The sequence below is a fragment of the Hypanus sabinus genome, chromosome 2, assembly GCF_030144855.1.
Source record: "Hypanus sabinus isolate sHypSab1 chromosome 2, sHypSab1.hap1, whole genome shotgun sequence".
In the NCBI taxonomy this organism is placed as follows: Eukaryota; Metazoa; Chordata; class Chondrichthyes; order Myliobatiformes; family Dasyatidae; genus Hypanus; species Hypanus sabinus.
In genome coordinates, this window is record NC_082707.1 from 171,945,634 (window position 1) to 171,962,765 (window position 17,132).

Genomic DNA, 17,132 nt, shown 5'->3' on the forward strand with positions numbered 1-17,132 from the left:
AATGTATCATGCTGTCTTGTTCTTTGTCTCAATGTTGGTGTATAAATAAGTTGATAGCTGCTACTTGGCATAACTGTACCTAGCTCTTTCCTCCATCACTTTCTTGTTTTTTAAGATATTCAAAACAAATCTAACTTATATTCTAAATTTATCCTTCACTTCAAAAGAAGCTTTGAATGGGGATTGACATCATCTAATACAAAACTAATGCAAAAACTAAAGCAAAAAATCACATCAGACATGCCAGGGTGATTCAGGACTAGAGATGTCTGGTCAATTTCCAGATCACTGTGATTCAGCCAGACAATGGTCACAATTGCCTTCTACCTCGGTGGAAAGAAATCACCTTTCAGACGCAATGGGTAGGGAAAGCAATGCTGTCTCTCCTAATTTTTCAGCACCTTCATTTACATGTTCTATAGATTGGTGTCAGATTCTGTCAGGCATGGCTTTCAAAATAATGGAATACTCTATGATGGTGAACTATTGAAGGAAGTGTAATAGTACTGGCAATGCACAGAACTCATCCAAATTATAGTTAAGCACAGGTCAGAAAACATCTGCATTTTTTTAAATTTTAAGATGGTGGTACGCAATTCATTTCAGGTGTAAAATCGTGATTTATCTTTCCCATTGAGCATAAGACATTAAGCATGACATGTTGTTGATATTTATTTGTACTTGTGCAGAACTGTTTTGGTACCGTGAGTGAACAAAATGAAGCATACTGGATTGATTACAAGACAATGAGCTCCCATGACTACATGCACGCTATAAACTGATATATATTGGATGGGTGTTTTTCTTTATTTCATTGTTATAGTTTAAAATATTCTGTCAATACAATTTCATTCTAAGTTTATACTGGTGCAAGCTAAATTTTTGTTTCATGGTAAATACAAAATTTGTATGGGTGTTTGTCAGTATTTGTATAGGTAATTGTCTTATTTTTCCTTTGGAGAAATATTCAAACTTCTATGGGTTTTTTTGTGTTTGCCCAAATCATATCCAACATTATTCCTGTGCATTGTAGAGTTGCAATGTTGTTGGTTTGTATTCATAGTAAACAGTTAACTCATTGCGCACCTACAGTGAGAAGGTAACATAAGCATTCCTTAAAGAGAAAGGCTTCACCTGGCTGGGAGGTATGCTACAGAAGTTGAAGCAACTTGTTTCTGTTGCCTCACCTGCATCTCTCTTAACCTGTCTCTTCAGAATCAGAATCAGCTTTAACATCACTGGCATAGAAACATAGAAAACCTACAGCACAATACAGGCCCTTCAGCCCACAATGCTGTGCCGAGCATGTCCCTACCTTAGAAATTACTAGGCTCCTGTATTGAAATGTCTAAGTTACAGCTTCCCAGTAGTCTAGGGTGTCTGGATTTTCCAGACATCAAAAAATATCAATTAAGTTCCTTTTTATCTTATGTTGTTGACTGGGTTTGCAGGGACCCCTCCTCAATTTGGCTAGACATTGAAGCTTCACAAGCAAAATGCCCTCTTATTAATTTGTTTTTCCTCAATAAGTTGAAACTAGAAATTACTCAGCTTACCCATAGCCCTTTATTTTACTAAGCTCCATGTACCTATCTAAAAGCCTCTTAAAAGACCCTATCATATCCGCCTCCCCCACTATTGCCGGCAGCCCATTCCAAGCACTCACCTCTCTCTGAGTAAAAAACTTACCCCTGACATCTCCTCTGTAGCACCTTAAACCTGTATCCTCTATGTTGTGTTGTGAAATGTGTTTTTATCAGCCATTTTGGATGTTCCTGAAGCTTAAACACCATTAGTAGTGCAACACCCTGGGGAAGGTTTCACTGCTGACGTGGTGGTCTTTCTGTAGGACCGGTGTTTGGGTTATGGTTAGAGATAACGGGTGCTTTGCAATGTGAGCCCTCCAATGACAGGAGGGTGCTTTTGTGCCGTGTGCCTGACACCAGGGTGATCCGGGTCTTCTGTTCAACAGGAGATGAAGAGAGAAGAGGCTGAAGCGGGGCCGTGACCCAACAAAGGCTGAGGGGACTGGAGGAGGATCGGTGACAGGAAATCGTGAGCTCCAACTTGTGCACAGCAGACTGTTTCATTAAAATGGGCCCTTTCCGTTTTTTGCTTTTTCTTCACTAACCCTGTAGTCAAATTAAGAATTATAAAGCTAAGCCGTTTAATTCTATGCGGTGTTCTATCCGTTATTTCGCAGTACTGATTTGTATCAGGGTAACAAATCATGCGGCATCCACACGAGCAGGGGTTTCGGGGTGGATTCACATCTCAATCTCACCCGTTTGAAAGAGATTTTCTTCCCTAGACTTACTTGGCTGACAGAACCTGAGGGTTACATTAAATTTAATAAAATGATGGGTGTGTGCTTATAGGAAATACATTTTGTTAATTGAACAGTACTCCTGCTGAGACGAGTATATCATGGCAATTCTGCATCCTGAATAAACTTCATTACCTGTTGCTGGACTTTAGAAGGGCCCAGAAAAACAAATAATTGATTTTTATCATTCACTTCACTCACTCAGTTTTGCCACAAATTGCTGGCAGATATTCAGCTGCCAAACTCAAACTCCTTATTGCAACTCTGTGGAAAACAATGGCCCTTTGGAGCACTTTGAGAGGGTTGTAAACATTTTATCAGCTTCATTAACCAATCAGCAAATGTATTTTGAGTGAGAAATATTTCAGCAAAGCCACGGAGAGATAGATGAAAGCTGCCTTTTACATCAGATTAAATCCTTTATGGAATCAAGTCATCCAACAATGAAAACAATCTCTGGGACAACTAGCAAGCAAACATTTACACTAATTCCATTTTTATCCTCCACACTTCCATCAACTCCCCCTGGAACCTACTTTCACCGACACACTAGGGAAATTTTACAGTGCAAAAGTTAACCTACTAACTTACACATCATTGGGACATGGAAAGAGGGAGGTGCCAGACAAAACAGTAGGAAAGCCATGAAGTCAAAAAGAGAATTTGCATATTCCACCTAGACAAAACCGCATTGAACATGAATTACTGGAGCGGTGAGGCATCACCACAGTGCTACCCCATATATCAAACCCTCTGTAAGCAGTAGAAGTTGTCAGCCACTCATATTGCAACAATGCCACATTCAAAGTCAAAGTAAATTCATCATCAATGTATATATGTGTCACGGTATACTACCTTGAGATTCATTTTCTTGTGGGCATGTGCAGGAAAATAAAGAAATACCATTGAATTTATGCAGAACTACACATAAATCAAAATTTACAAGCAACTAATGTACAAAAAAAGACAAACTGCAAATAAAATACGTACAGTGTACACACTCAGTGGCCACATTACTAGGTGCAGGAGTGGAACCCAGGGCAGTCTCCTCCTGTTGGAGCCCACTCACTTCAACGGGTTGTGCATTCAGAGATGTTCTTCTCCACATTCCTGTTGCAATGCTTGGCTATTTGTGTCACTGTCACCTTCCTGTCAGCTTGAATCAGTCCGGCCAGTCTCCTCTGCACTCTCTCATTAACAAGGAATTTTCAACCACAGACCTACCACTCACTGGATGTTTATTTTTTTTGTTTTCACACTATTCTCTGTAAGCTCTAAGAACCGTTCTGTGTGAAAATCTCAGGACATCAGCAGTTTCTGAGATACTCAAACCAATCATAATCATCTATGTCACATAGATCACATCTCTTCCCCATTCTGATGTTTGATTGAACAACCACTGAACCTCTTGATCATGTCTGCATACTGTTATGCATTGTGTAGCTGCCACATGATTGGCTGATTATATATTTACATTAATGAGCAGGTGTATAGGTATCAATAATGCTGAGAACATGAGTTGCAGAGGCAATGAAAGTGAATCAATAGGCTTTGGAATCAGTCTGGAGTTATGGTGAGTGAGTTATCATGCTGGTTTAAGGATCTGATGGTTGAAGGGTAATAACTGTTCCTGACGCTGAGGCTCCTGCACTTCTGAACCAATGGCAGCCAGCAAGAAGAGAGTATGGCCTGCATGGTGAGGGTCCTTAATGATGGATGCTGCTTTCTTATGGAAGTGTTCCTTGTAGATGTGCTCAATGATGGGAGGGATTAAATAAAGAACGAACTTCCACAACGGGAATTTGGCTTAAAAAAAGGTATTTGTTTCCTTCAGATGCTGTAACCAATGCAAGAACTTTAGAAAAGATTGTTAATCCTTTCTTTTTGAAAGTAAACCTGCAACTTCGGCTAAATCAATGCCAACTTTGATGCAACACAACTGTTTGGATTCATAGAACATCTCTGACATTTACCTGTTTGCTGAGATACAGTGAGGAACAGGCCCTTTGAGCCTCACCACCCAGCCAATCTCGGTTTAACCCTAGCCTAATCACAGGCAAATTTACAATAACTAATTAACCTACTAACCAGTACGTCTTTGGAGCACCCAGAGAAAACCCACATATTTTCGAGGAGGCCATACACACTCCATACAAATGATGTCAAAATCAACTCTGAACTCCAATGCCCCAAAGCTGTAATAGTGTCGTGTTTGCCACTACATTACCATGGTGCCCCAAGACATTGCAAAATGTACTGAGACACTTTAAGAAAGTGTCCAAATTGAATTTGTGTTTTGGTATCCAGCAACACCAAGAGATGGAAACACATCTGAAGGTGATTTTGAAGGAATGAGTGGTTTAGGGAGAGGTAGAAGTAGAGGAATATAAAATTGAAGGCCATAGTATATATGTAACCCCCAGGTTTGGTGGGCTGTGTTAGTCTAGGGAAAGATGCTCTCCAGCCCACCAAACTTGTGAAATCTTGTTTGTATGGATGCTGCATGATGTTCTCCCCTGCTACAAATCAGTATCACTCAATAGCAGAAAGTACACCATATGTAATTAAATAATTTAGCTTTAATTCGACTACAGGGTTAGTGAAGAAAACAAAGAAAGAAAAGGGTCCATTTTAATGAAACAGTCTAATACACACGTTGGAGATCACAACTTCCCCATCCGCTCATTCTCCATTGATTTTCCCTGGGTGTTGTCAACTCCAGTCCACATTCCACTTCGACTCACTCCTGCAGTCTACGACCTCTCCCTTCTGACATATTCTCTCTCCATCTTCTGCTGAACAAGAGCCTGAAAATAGCTCACTTTCGAGCACACAAGAAAAAAAAACCTCCCCTCATTAGATGCTGCACATTCCAAAGCCCTTATTTTCTCCAGTTGCAACCGAAACACTCTGCTGCTACAGAGAAACCATTACATTAACACTAAAACCTTTTCCAGGGCATTATATATATAAACTACCTCTTCTTCAAAGTCTGGAAGTCAAGGCTTGAAGGTCAAATCCATGATGGTCAAGTCCTGGGGTTCATACTCAGAGGTCGGTAGTCTGGAGGGCAAAGGTAAAGGTCCCAGTAGGTCTGGTGTAAGCCCAGAGATTGAAGTCCAAAGTCGATGAGCCTGGAGTTCAGAGACACAATGTCTGCAAATCTGCGAGTCCAGGCCAGGGACTGGAGGTTGAGAACATGATGTCTGCAAGTCTAAGAGTCAGGGACAAGGACAGGAGGCCTGGAGTCAGCCTGTGTGAGAACTGGAAGCCCGTTAATGTGTGTGAGTGGATTGAGGGCGAGAAATGGGGCTTGTTTTGCTGCTGTTGCTTTATTCTGTTTTGTTGATTTTGTTGCTTGTTTTGTTCGGCTCAGCATTGTGGACATGCTATGTTGGCACTGGAATGTGCAGTGACACCTGAAGGCTGCCTCCAGGACATCGTTGGGTGTATGGGTTGTTAATGCAAAAATCATAGTTCATTTTGATGTATTTGTGATAGATAAAGAAATAAATAAATCTGAATTTGAACAGGAATTTAGCAAGGTACGCTAGATAGCAAATGCTTAGACGTACATGGGCTCAGGTAGACAACTTGATCAGCATGGAAGTTTTGTGCTGAAGGGCCTGATTCTGTGCTAGATAACTCGATAATCATCCCAAGGGGTTCTTCTGTTATATTAACAGTAAATGTTTGACTAGGGAGAGATTTGGTGGGCCGGGGCAGCCTGTTTATAGCAAAACAGGCTTCACAGAAGTACAAAGAGATCTTGATCAGTTAGGGAGATGAGTTAAGGAATGGCAAATGGTTTTCAACTTAAATAAATGTGAACTGATGCATTTCAGACAGTCAAACCAGTGTAGTACTTATACAATGAATGCCAGGGCACTCGCAAGTGTTGTGGAGCAGAAGGACCAGGAAGTACAGGTGCACAGTTCACTGAAAGCAGTCACGCAAGGAGACATGGTGAAGATGGCTTTCATCAGTCAAAGCATCATATTCTGGAGTACAGGTATTACATTGCACCTGTGTAAGCCATTTGTGAGACCAGACTTGGAGTACTATGTATGTATAGTTCTGATCCCCTCGTTACAAAGAAGACACTAAAAATTTATATTTCTTTGATTAGATCTGTACTTGATTCTAGCTGTGTGGCTTATGGATCAGTGTCAAATTTAAAATGTTTGTATATGATACAAGCTCAAGCTTTAGGATTGAGTTGTGGTGCAGTAACATCGTCTCCTGTTTCAGATTTACTGGTGGAATGGGGTAATTACTCTTACAGTTGCAGAGGTTGAAGTTGACGTTTAATCTGAGGGGGCAGAGAAATGATCACCCTATTAAAAGTATGTTGGAAGACTGTTAGGAACAACACATGAAATGTTTTTAGTTTTGGGTAGCTGGGTTCTTATCACATGAGGAATACGGGTTTGCTGGATTATGCAATATGAGTACCTTGATTTTGTTTCTAATGACTTTTGATGATTTTATGTTACATGATTTAATGAAGTCCAGTAATCCTGATATGCCCAAGAGTTTGTTGGTTCATCAGTATGATAAGGAAAATTATTGTGATATGTTAACCATTTTTATTGATGGATCAAAAGGTAATTTAACTGGGAATATTGGTGTGGCTGTGCCTGAATTACAGGTAACAATAAAAAAATGCCTTACTAACTAGTTATCAGTATATACAGAAGAATTAGTTGCCATCATTTTGGGCTTACAAGGAAATCTATCTTTGCAAATTTGTAATTTGTTCAGATTCTTTTTTGGTTTTAACTAGCCTTTAAACAGGTAATTCTAGTAGTAGGTCAGATTTACTGCTGGAAGCCCTTCAAGCTTTATTTCATATTCAAAGTATCGGTCTACATTTCCTCTTCTATGTCACATAGAGGTGTTGAGGGGAACAAGTCAGTTGAGTGTTTGGCCAAAAAATCTGTTAAAAATTCAACTCTGGATATAGTCCTTCCACTTAGGAAATCGGAAGCTAAGGGGTTGGTGGGGCTAAGAATTTAGGGATTACGGCAAGACCTGTGGGATAATGGGCATAAGGGGAGACATCTTTACAGAATACACAAAACTGTTGGATTGATAGGAGAAGGGGGTAAAACAAGAAGGGATGGATTTATATTGACCTGACTTAGAATTGGGCATCCTATGCTTAATTATTCCTTATATCTGGCATGTGTAGGATTTGTCATCATTATGAAACAGTTGAACATACTCTTTTACAACGTGAAGCATACAAGGTTGAAAGAAAGCAAACACAGACTGTACTACTACCTTTGAGGCCTGTTAGCTTTAATCTTCAAACTTCAAGTTATGGAAGTAACTTTAATCTAATTCATAATATTGCCTTTCATTATTTGCAATCTATAGGGCTTTTTGGGGTAATTTCACTTTAATTTGATAAAGAACTAGTTAGGGATTTATTTGCCAATTCTCTCCGCCACATTCCAATCCTTTTGATGCCGGTAATGCACCTTGAAGTTGGACTGCCAGTCGCCGTTAAAAGTCAGAAGAAGAAGACCCTGTCAGTCTACAGAGGATACTGCCCGGTCAAGAGTTATAGGCAAAGTTTGGCCTTGCTGTATCTTTAGTCTGTGGAGCACAGGGATGACCTCATGACCTCATACCAGAAGGTACCGATACAAGATGGTGGGGGTGGGGGGTGATTAAAACTATCTGAGTGGTAACTTCTTTACATAGAATAAGCTGCCAGAGGAAGTGGTTGAGACAGGCACAATTGAAACATTTAAGAGGCATTCGGATAGGTACATGAGGGGTATGATATAGAGGGTTAAGGGCTGAAAGCAGACAACTGAGACGAGCAGGAAGCACGCTGCGGTCAGCATGCACCATCTTGGTCGAAGTGCCTGTTCTGTACCGTGTGACTCTATAACCTTATAACTCAAACATATGCCAAAGGTCAGGACTCTAATGCTCAGCTGGAGAGAAAATAACACCAATATGCACAGGGACCAGAGTAACTGAAGAAATTTATCACAGACATTCAATGCTAATCGTTGATGTAATTTTAACCTACTTTGGAAAGCACAATGGTGGGTTAAACTCCAAATCCTGCAGGAAAAAAATGCGTGTGTGTGTTGATAACTCAAACGATTGATTCTTGCATAAATTTCCAGGAAGAAAGGGCAAGGCACAGGCTAGTCAGAGCAGCTGAGAACTGAAAAGGTCAGGATATTTTGTGAAATCTTTGCAGTAACATGTAGCCCTTGTTTACCTCCCCAGAAAACAGCGATGAAGACTTTGTGCTGTTTGGTGAATAATCCTGAAAACATCAGGTCACCTCCTATGATGAAACACTGAGGTTTTTTGTTTAAATTGTAAATACAAAAAAACAGAAATGGTTCTCAGTGAAAGAGACCACTTTACAGATAAAAGATTTTGCTTTCCTTTGTGACAACTTGATTGGTACTCAAATGTCCTGGAGGAAAGTAAATCTACTATTCTTACTCTATCCAGTTTCCCTGCCACCTTAAACTGAACCCAAGATTGATGGTTCTTCACTGACTTGGGAAGTGTCTTAGACTGGCACCTCAGGAGCTGAAGCTGCAACCATTCAATTGCTACCTTTTCAATGCAATACTCTATCTTTCAAACATGGACTGATTTTATTGTCAGGCCCATTTTCCACGTCCTTTCCGCAACTTTGAACCCCCTTATTTATTAAGAATTATCAACCCTGGTGGGCATTACAAGCAACAAGCCAGCCTCAAAAACAAATGAATATGAAGAGCAGAAGGAGGACATAAGCAGGAATGGATTGCAGAATTTTTACCATTGGGAATTAGGCTCTTCGACCCTTTAAACTCACGTCAGATTGCTGGAGGAATGCATTCTATACAGACCCATTCTCTTCCCCTCATTCATGGCTCTGCAGTTCTCTTCCTTCCTCAAGTATCTGACCAATTTCTGAATGAATCCTCTTCCGCCACATCAGGCAGGAAATTCCAGATCAAGACTAAGGTACCCCATGCAAGGCTTATTGAGAAAATAAGGAGGCACGGGATCCAAGGGAACATTGCTTTGTGGATCCAGAACTGGCTTGCCCACAGAAGGTAAAGAGTGATTGTTGGCAGGTCATATTCTGCATGGAGGTCAGTGACCAATTGTGTGCCTCAGGGATCTGTTCTGGGACCCCCTACTCTTCGTGATTTTTATAAATGACCAGGATTGGGAAGTGGAGGGATGGGTTAGTAAAGCTTCTGATGACACAAAGGTTGGGGGTGTTGCGGATAGTGTGGAGGGCTGTCAGAGGTTACAGTGTAATATTGATAGGATGCAAAACTGGGCTGAAAAGTGACAGATGGAGTTCAACCCAGATAAGTGTGATGTGGTTCATTTTGGTAGGTTAAATACGATGGCAGAATATAGTATTAATGGCAAGACTCTTGGCAGTCTGGAGGCTCAGCGGGATCTTGGGATCCGAGTCCATAGGACACTCAAAGCTGCTGCGCAGGTTGACTCTGTGGTTAAGAAGGCATATAGTGCATTGGCCTTCATCAATCATGGGATTAAGAGCCAAGAGGTAATGTTACAGCTATATAGGACCCTGGTCAGACCCCACTTGGAGTACTGTGCTCTGTACTGGTCGCCTCATTACAGGAAGGATGTGGAAAGCATAAAAGGGTACAGAGGAGATTTACAAGGATGTTGCCTGGATTGGGGAGCCTTATGAGAATAGGTTGAGTGAACTCAGCCTTTTCTCCTAGGAGTGACGGAGGATGAGAGGTGACCTGATAGAGGCGTGTAAGATAATGAGAGGCATTGATCGTAATCAGAGGCTTTTTCCCAGGGCTGAAATGGCTAGCACAAGAGGGCACAGTTTTCAGGTGCTTGGAGGTAGGTACAGAGGAGATGTCAGGGGTAAGTTATTTATGCAGAGAGTGGTGAGTGTGTGGAATGGGCTGCCGGTGATGGTGGTGGAGGTAGATACGATAGGGTCTTTTAAGAGACTCCTGGATGAGTACATGGAGCTTAGAAAATTAGAGGGGTATGGGTAACCCTAGGAAATTTCTAAGGTAGGGACATGTTTGGCACAGCTTTGTGGGCTGAAGGGCCTGTATTGAGCTGTAGGTTTTCTATGTTTCTAAGACTACTTGCTGCATGAAAATCTTTCCTTGAGCTATTCCATTTTATGCTAATCATCTTGCATCTAGTTCCTCCAGTTCTGAACACTTTCAATGGTTCTGTCTAAACCTCTGCTGATCTTCAGCACCTTGATGAAATCCTTCTCAACCTTCTCTATGGTGAACAATCCTAATTCCTCCAATCGAATTGTATAATCATTGCTTCTCTATTGCCAGCCTTTTCTGCATCCTTTCAACATTCTTCCTGCATTAATGTGACCCATCAGTAAAATTAAAATATTGTCCTTCATTTCAGCAGAGGGAGCTCAATGTGTAGATGGCATTGAAGGGAGTTCCTGAAATCCTGGAACTGATGGTGTCTGAACTTTAGCTCCTGGTAGGGTCACCCATGGCAATAAGGTCAGGGGGCAGAACCAACCAAGAAGTCAATGGTGGAGCTGGCGGAAGATGATCACCGATTACAACTGCAGTAAAAGTGGAGGAAGGCTTAACGGTGAAGGGTTCCAAGTTGTCCAGCATTTCACTCCTCTGGACTCTGATCCGATCTGTCAAGGACAGCGCGATGGCTGCCTGGGCATTAGCCTCCCCATGTTAAACAAAGTCACGCACAGGTGTTCTCCATTAAGGGAATACATCCAAGCATCCCGGCCTAAGTCCGGTGACAATAAGCAAGAGGTGAAGGGGCAGGACTGTGAGGTCTGGAAGCCAGTCAGAGTACAGTGATCCCAGATCAGCCACTACAGCCATCTGGAGACCCAACAATAGACAACTTCTTAGGAGAAGATTGTACTCGACTCAAGTGATCGCACTACCATTATAGTCCACCCCACAAAAATCAATAGTTTCCTCTCTGGCAATTTTCCATACATTATTTTTTTCACAAATATTTTCTGAAAAATGACAAGTTTATTTTTATATGAAGAAAAAGATATATAAACCCATAATTTTATATTAGCACCTGTAATGTTTCCCAGCAGCTGGGCTCAGATTAATCTACTAAATCCTTTGTAACTATTTCTAGAAACTGATTTATTATCTAAAGATATGAATCAGGCAGATCGCAAGAGCAAAACATGCATAATAAAGGGCAGCAATCAGCTGCACACTACTACCGTTCTGGAGAAAATGGCACAGTCTTCCCTTACTTGTTTAAGGATTGTGATTTATTGTTGAGAAAACTGTCGTATGCAGCAGTTCATGAATTGACTATGGCTTCACATTGCATGAAAAGGGCACGCTATCTACCGAGCGAGAGTAACTCATCTTCAAGGCCTGCCAGTTTAGCAAATATCATGATCATGGAGTCATTAGTGATAGCGCGCATCTGGAGGACCACCCACATCAATGTTGTGCAGGCTCAACAAGTGAGAGCACGGCGCCGTTCCCTTGCAATGAAAAGAATATAAAAAATAAACAGGTTTTTTTCTCAACTTTTATGACAATTCAAATGCATGTAACATTCTGAATGTTAGTGCCCAGACATAATAATGGTCGTGGTATTTGGCTAAGTGGTGCATTTTGCAGCCCGGAAAGCACAGCATTACTTCTCATTACACCATTCAAACAAATACTCAGTGACCCATCTCCAAGGGCACTGTTTGTTCAAAAGCGAGGTACCAACAACTCAACAAACCTGAGAATTATAGAAGAAAGACGTGCTTTTTGAGACATCAATGTCTGAAAACATTTTATATTTTTGAAGTTGCATTCTATGATACCTACTGCCTAACTAATTAATGATCAGCACTATCCATTCTATTGACATTTGTCAAGGTCCAAATATTCCCACCTCCTTCTTGAAATGGTGCCATAGTTCAAGGTTAATTCGTTTTTCAAAGTTATAAGCCTTTATTATTTAAACCCAAGATCCCATAATCACTTCCTTAACATCAACAAGTCAAAAGAGATAATTACTGACTTCAGGAGACCTTGCACCACTCACACCCCTCTTTATATCGGCGGCACAGCGGTGGAAACTACGAGCAGTTTCAACTCCTGGGAGTGCACGTCTTGCATAACCTTTCATGGTCCTGAACACATTTCATACAATCAGGAAAGCTCACCTACACGTCTCCTTTCTGAGGAGGCTGAGGAGAGCTGGACTATGTACGTCTATACTCACATTGTTCTTCAGATGCATAGTAGGGAAGATCCCAACAAGCTTCATCACCGTATGGTATGGAGACCGCACTGTGGCAGACCTGAAGACTCTACAACATGTTATTAAAACAGCCCAACGCATCACCAGCAACAGCCTAACCACTGTCAAACAGATATATATATAGAAAGGTGCCAGACAAGGGCCAGTAATATCACACACACCCTGCTCATGCACTATTTGCTCCACTCCCAACAGGGAGGAGGCTACGTAGCATCCACACCAGGACCACTAGACTTCATAACAATTATTCCCACAGATGTTGCTTGAACCATTAGGCTTTTCCAGCAGATTTTTTGCTCCAACCTGCACCACTTGCAGTCCGTTGTGTTCCTGTAGTATTCCTAATCCACAAAATGAGTTTGAACAGCAACTTATAGTGGATAATAACATTTGTAACATTGAAATACAACAACCAACAAGCCACATTAGGCTTATATGTGGTAAAATCAGAAGGCTATCATTGTGGAGGTGTGATTGGCTGAGACAACTACAACTTGAGCCACTTAACAAGATAAAATCCTATGACATTACAGGAAAGATACTGGCATGGATGGAGGAATGGCTGATAGGCAGAAGCCAGCAGGTGGGAATAAAGGGGGCTTTTTCTGATCGGCTGTCAGTGACTAGTGGTGTTCCTCAGGGGTCAGTATTGGGACTGCTACTTGTTGTTTACATATTGTTTATCAATTATTTAGAGTTGACGGCTCTGTGGCGAAGTTTGCAGATGATGCAAAGACAGGTGGAGAGGTAGGTAGTGCTGAGGAAGCAAAGCGATTGCAGCAGGACTTAGACAATGGGCAAAAAAGTGGCAGATGGAATACAGTATTGGGAAATATATGATAATATAATTTGGTAAAAGAGATAATAGTGCAGACTTTTGATTAAATGGGGAGAAAATACAAAAATCAAAGGTGTGAAGGGACTTAGGACTCCTTGTGCAAGACTCCCAGAATATTAATTTACATGTTGAATCTATGGGAAAGAAGGCAAATGCAATGCTGGCCTTTATTTCAAGGGGAATAGAATATAAAAGCAAGGAAATAATGCTGAGGTTTTATAAGATATTAGTCAGGCCACACTTGAAGAGTTGTCAACAGTTCTGAGCCCCATATCTCAGAAATGATCTGTTGTCATTGGAGAGTCCAGAGGAGGTTCGTGAGGATGATTTCAGGAATGAAACGGTTAACATACAAGCATAATTTGGCAGCTTTCGGTCTGAACTTATGGGAATTTAGAAGAATGTGGGGTGGGGGGGCCGGTATCTCATTGAAACCTACCAAATGTTGAAAGGACTAGATAGGGTGGATGTGGAGAGGATGTTTCCTATGGTGGGGGTATCAAGAACTAGAAGGAGCAGCTTCAAAATTGAGGGGCAACCTTTTAGAACAGAGGAGGAATATTTTTAGCCAGAGAGTAGTGAATCTGTGGAATTCTCTGCTACAGACTGTGGTGGAGGCCAAGTCCATGGGTATAGTTAAAATAGAAGTTGGTAGTTTCCTGATCAGTCAAGGCAGATGACAAGTGTATGGGGTTGTGTGGGATCTGATCATTCATGATGGAATGAAGGCAGAGCAGTCTCGTTTGGCAGAATTGTCTAATTCTGCTCCTATGTCTTATGGTCTTGGTTGGCGATCCAACCACCATTTGCTTGCAACGTTCCCAGTAATAAAGCTAACTGAAAGTGAATTAAGAGAGCTACTGAATTTGCTACGCAGTGTTCGAGGATGGCATTGGAAACCTCAAACATATCAAGGGAAAATGTTAATGAAAATGCTACACCCAAATTTTACAAAGCCCGTCTGGTTCCTTATACCATCCGTGATAAAGTAGCCAGTGAGCTAGATCGCATGGAAGCTGAAGGAATTCTTTCTAAGGTTGGGTGGACCCATGGCAATGCCAGTAGTCCCAGAAGCTAAGAAGAATGGGGCTGTCAGGATCTGTGATGATTTTAAGGTCATCTTCCACCGAGCACTGGAAGTAGATCAATACCTTCTGCCCAGGATACAGAATATCTTCACAAACCTTCACAAAAAAAAGTGGGAAACACTTCAACAAAGTGGACTTTCAGTGCCTGTAAAAAGTATTCACCCCCTCCCCCAGAAATTTTCATGTTTTATTGTTTTATAACATTGAAGCACAGTGGATTTAATTTGACTTTTACGACTCTGATCAACAGAAAAAGACTCTTTTGTGTCAGAGTAATCTAAATTAACGACAAGTATAAAACACAAAATAATTGATTCCTTAAGTATTCACCCCTTCAAGCTGGTTATTTAGAAGATGCTTCTTTGGTAGCAATTACACCCTTGAGTCTGTGTGGATAGGTCTCTATCAGCTTGGCTCATCTAGACACTGCAATTCAATTATTTTGTATTTTATATTTGTAATTGATTTCATTGACGTTGTAGAGATTTGTTTTCACTTTGACACAAGAGTCTTTTTCTGTTGATCAGTTTCAAAAAGCCAAATTAAATCCACTTTGATTCAATGTTGTAAAACAAGAAAACTTCCAAGGTGGTGAGTACTTTTAATAGGCATGGTGGCCTACCTACAGATGGAGATGAAAGAAAAATCCAAAGCATAAACACTCAGCATAAACACTCAGAAAGGGCTTTGTTGCTGCAATTTTTGGAGTAGCATCTGCACCCACACTCTGGCAGAAAATCATGGACCAGGCGCTGCAAAGCTGTCCAATGTTATCTAGCTGACATCATTGTTACCTGTATTTCTTTGCATTTACTCTGAATGCCTGCAAGAACTAAATCTCAGGGCTGCATGTGGTGACATATACGTATTGTGATAATAAATTTCACAGTCTCTGCATTAAATTTCATCTCCCATGGGTCTGCACATTCTGTAGACCTTGATGGATATTACATTTTTAGTGCCTGTAACACCCTGTGTTAGACACCTGGGATGAAGATCAGGTATAGCTTGTATTGGTAGATACCTGCCTTGGATCTAGAACCAGTTGCCACATTGCTGGCTTAGAAAAGGAGGAAAACAAATTATTTTGTTACGTTTTTAAAATATTTTAACTCATGTCAGTCCTTATTGGGAAGTCAAGCATTTAATTTGCAATTTCCCATCAGCAAGCTAGAGCTTTCAAAAGTAATCTGCTAGAAACCCATGATTCTCTATTTGCCTGTATTAGAGCTCACAGTCATATCTGGTCACCAAGTCCACTGAGCTTGGATTTAAATTAGACTCATCGGGTCTGCACATGAGAATTGATAGAATTTAACACGCCAAAGTCATGCAGATCGTCAGACTGTAACACTGGTAATGTCTTCTCACCTTGTCCACTGAAGAGACTTCAGTCCAACTTCCCAGATTTGTTTAGAGCAAAGCAGAAGAGAATAGATCCCCCTGGTGAAACTTTTTTTAGGTCAGAGGTAGATCAGATTATATTAATTGTATTCTGCAATGACACCAACCTTCCACGTTCAATCTTAGGCTCCAATTCACTTTTAAAAAGTATTCCATTTTGAAGCCAATTCAAATGCAAAGGGGTTTTCCTTCTGACGAGGGGGGGGGAGTTCAGAATTATTTTGTGCTATTAATGGTACGGTATTTATTCTATTCTGAGGGCCACCAATGCCGGTCCACTCCAATTCAAATGGATAAATACCTCATACAGAGGAGCTTTGGTCTGTGCCCTTAATTTCCACAAGTGTTATAGATTGTAACGTTTCTGCAGATGTTGCTCTCTACAGAGAATTTAAAGGTGAGTTTGTTGTGAACTTGCCACCCCAGAATTCACCTTGCACTGTCCCATCAAAGTTAATTTAAATTGAAAATCTCATAGCTACAAGAGAAATGAGAAGCTGAACACTCCAATGTGACATAGATTAATGGCCAGATCACAAAGATCAAATAACAAGGTTTATCAGCTTCATGCCCTTCGCTCTGTTACTACTGGGAAAACATAGGGCTGCTGCTTTAGGGGAATTTAATCTCTCATAAAGTCACTCCAAATAAGGTACAGATATTGTCAAATTATTCAGTGTAATTTTCTCATCATTATGTGACAGAACACCAAAAGAATAATGATGCTAACCTTATAAACAACTTTGAAGAAATTTCTCATTAGAAAACATTGACAATATTTGTTATACATTACTTCATGCCTTCAGAAATTGGATTATCTATGATATTGTAGCCTCATTAGGCACATGGGTTAAGAGAATTAAACAGTGCATTCAAATTCTTTATCAGCAGTTCCTCATTATAAATTAATATCCTTCATCAAGCCTGGAGATTGACAGATTCTTTAAAAATACATCTGGGTTAATACATAATGGGTTAATAAACCAAATTATGTTGAGGTTAAGAAAGAGGCAGTGTTTGCTCTCCTTGCTGTTTACTGATATAAAATTCTTGGTGCAATACTAACCCTTACAAACTTACACAACTCTGTTTCAATTGAGCTACCGATTGTATTCTAGAGTGCAATTATCTTTCGGTGGGGTAAAGGATGGTGGGCTTTGGATGGACAAACAGCTACATTTCTTCAGTTAAAAGATTT

General features: G+C 40.7%; 1 protein-coding gene across 1 annotated transcript in view; it reads right to left on the reverse strand.

Moving 5' to 3' along the window:
• mdga2a (MAM domain containing glycosylphosphatidylinositol anchor 2a) overlaps positions 1-17,132 on the reverse strand; it is a 916,773-nt gene that overhangs the window by 728,063 nt on the left and 171,578 nt on the right. The gene's annotated exons all lie outside the window — the stretch shown is intronic.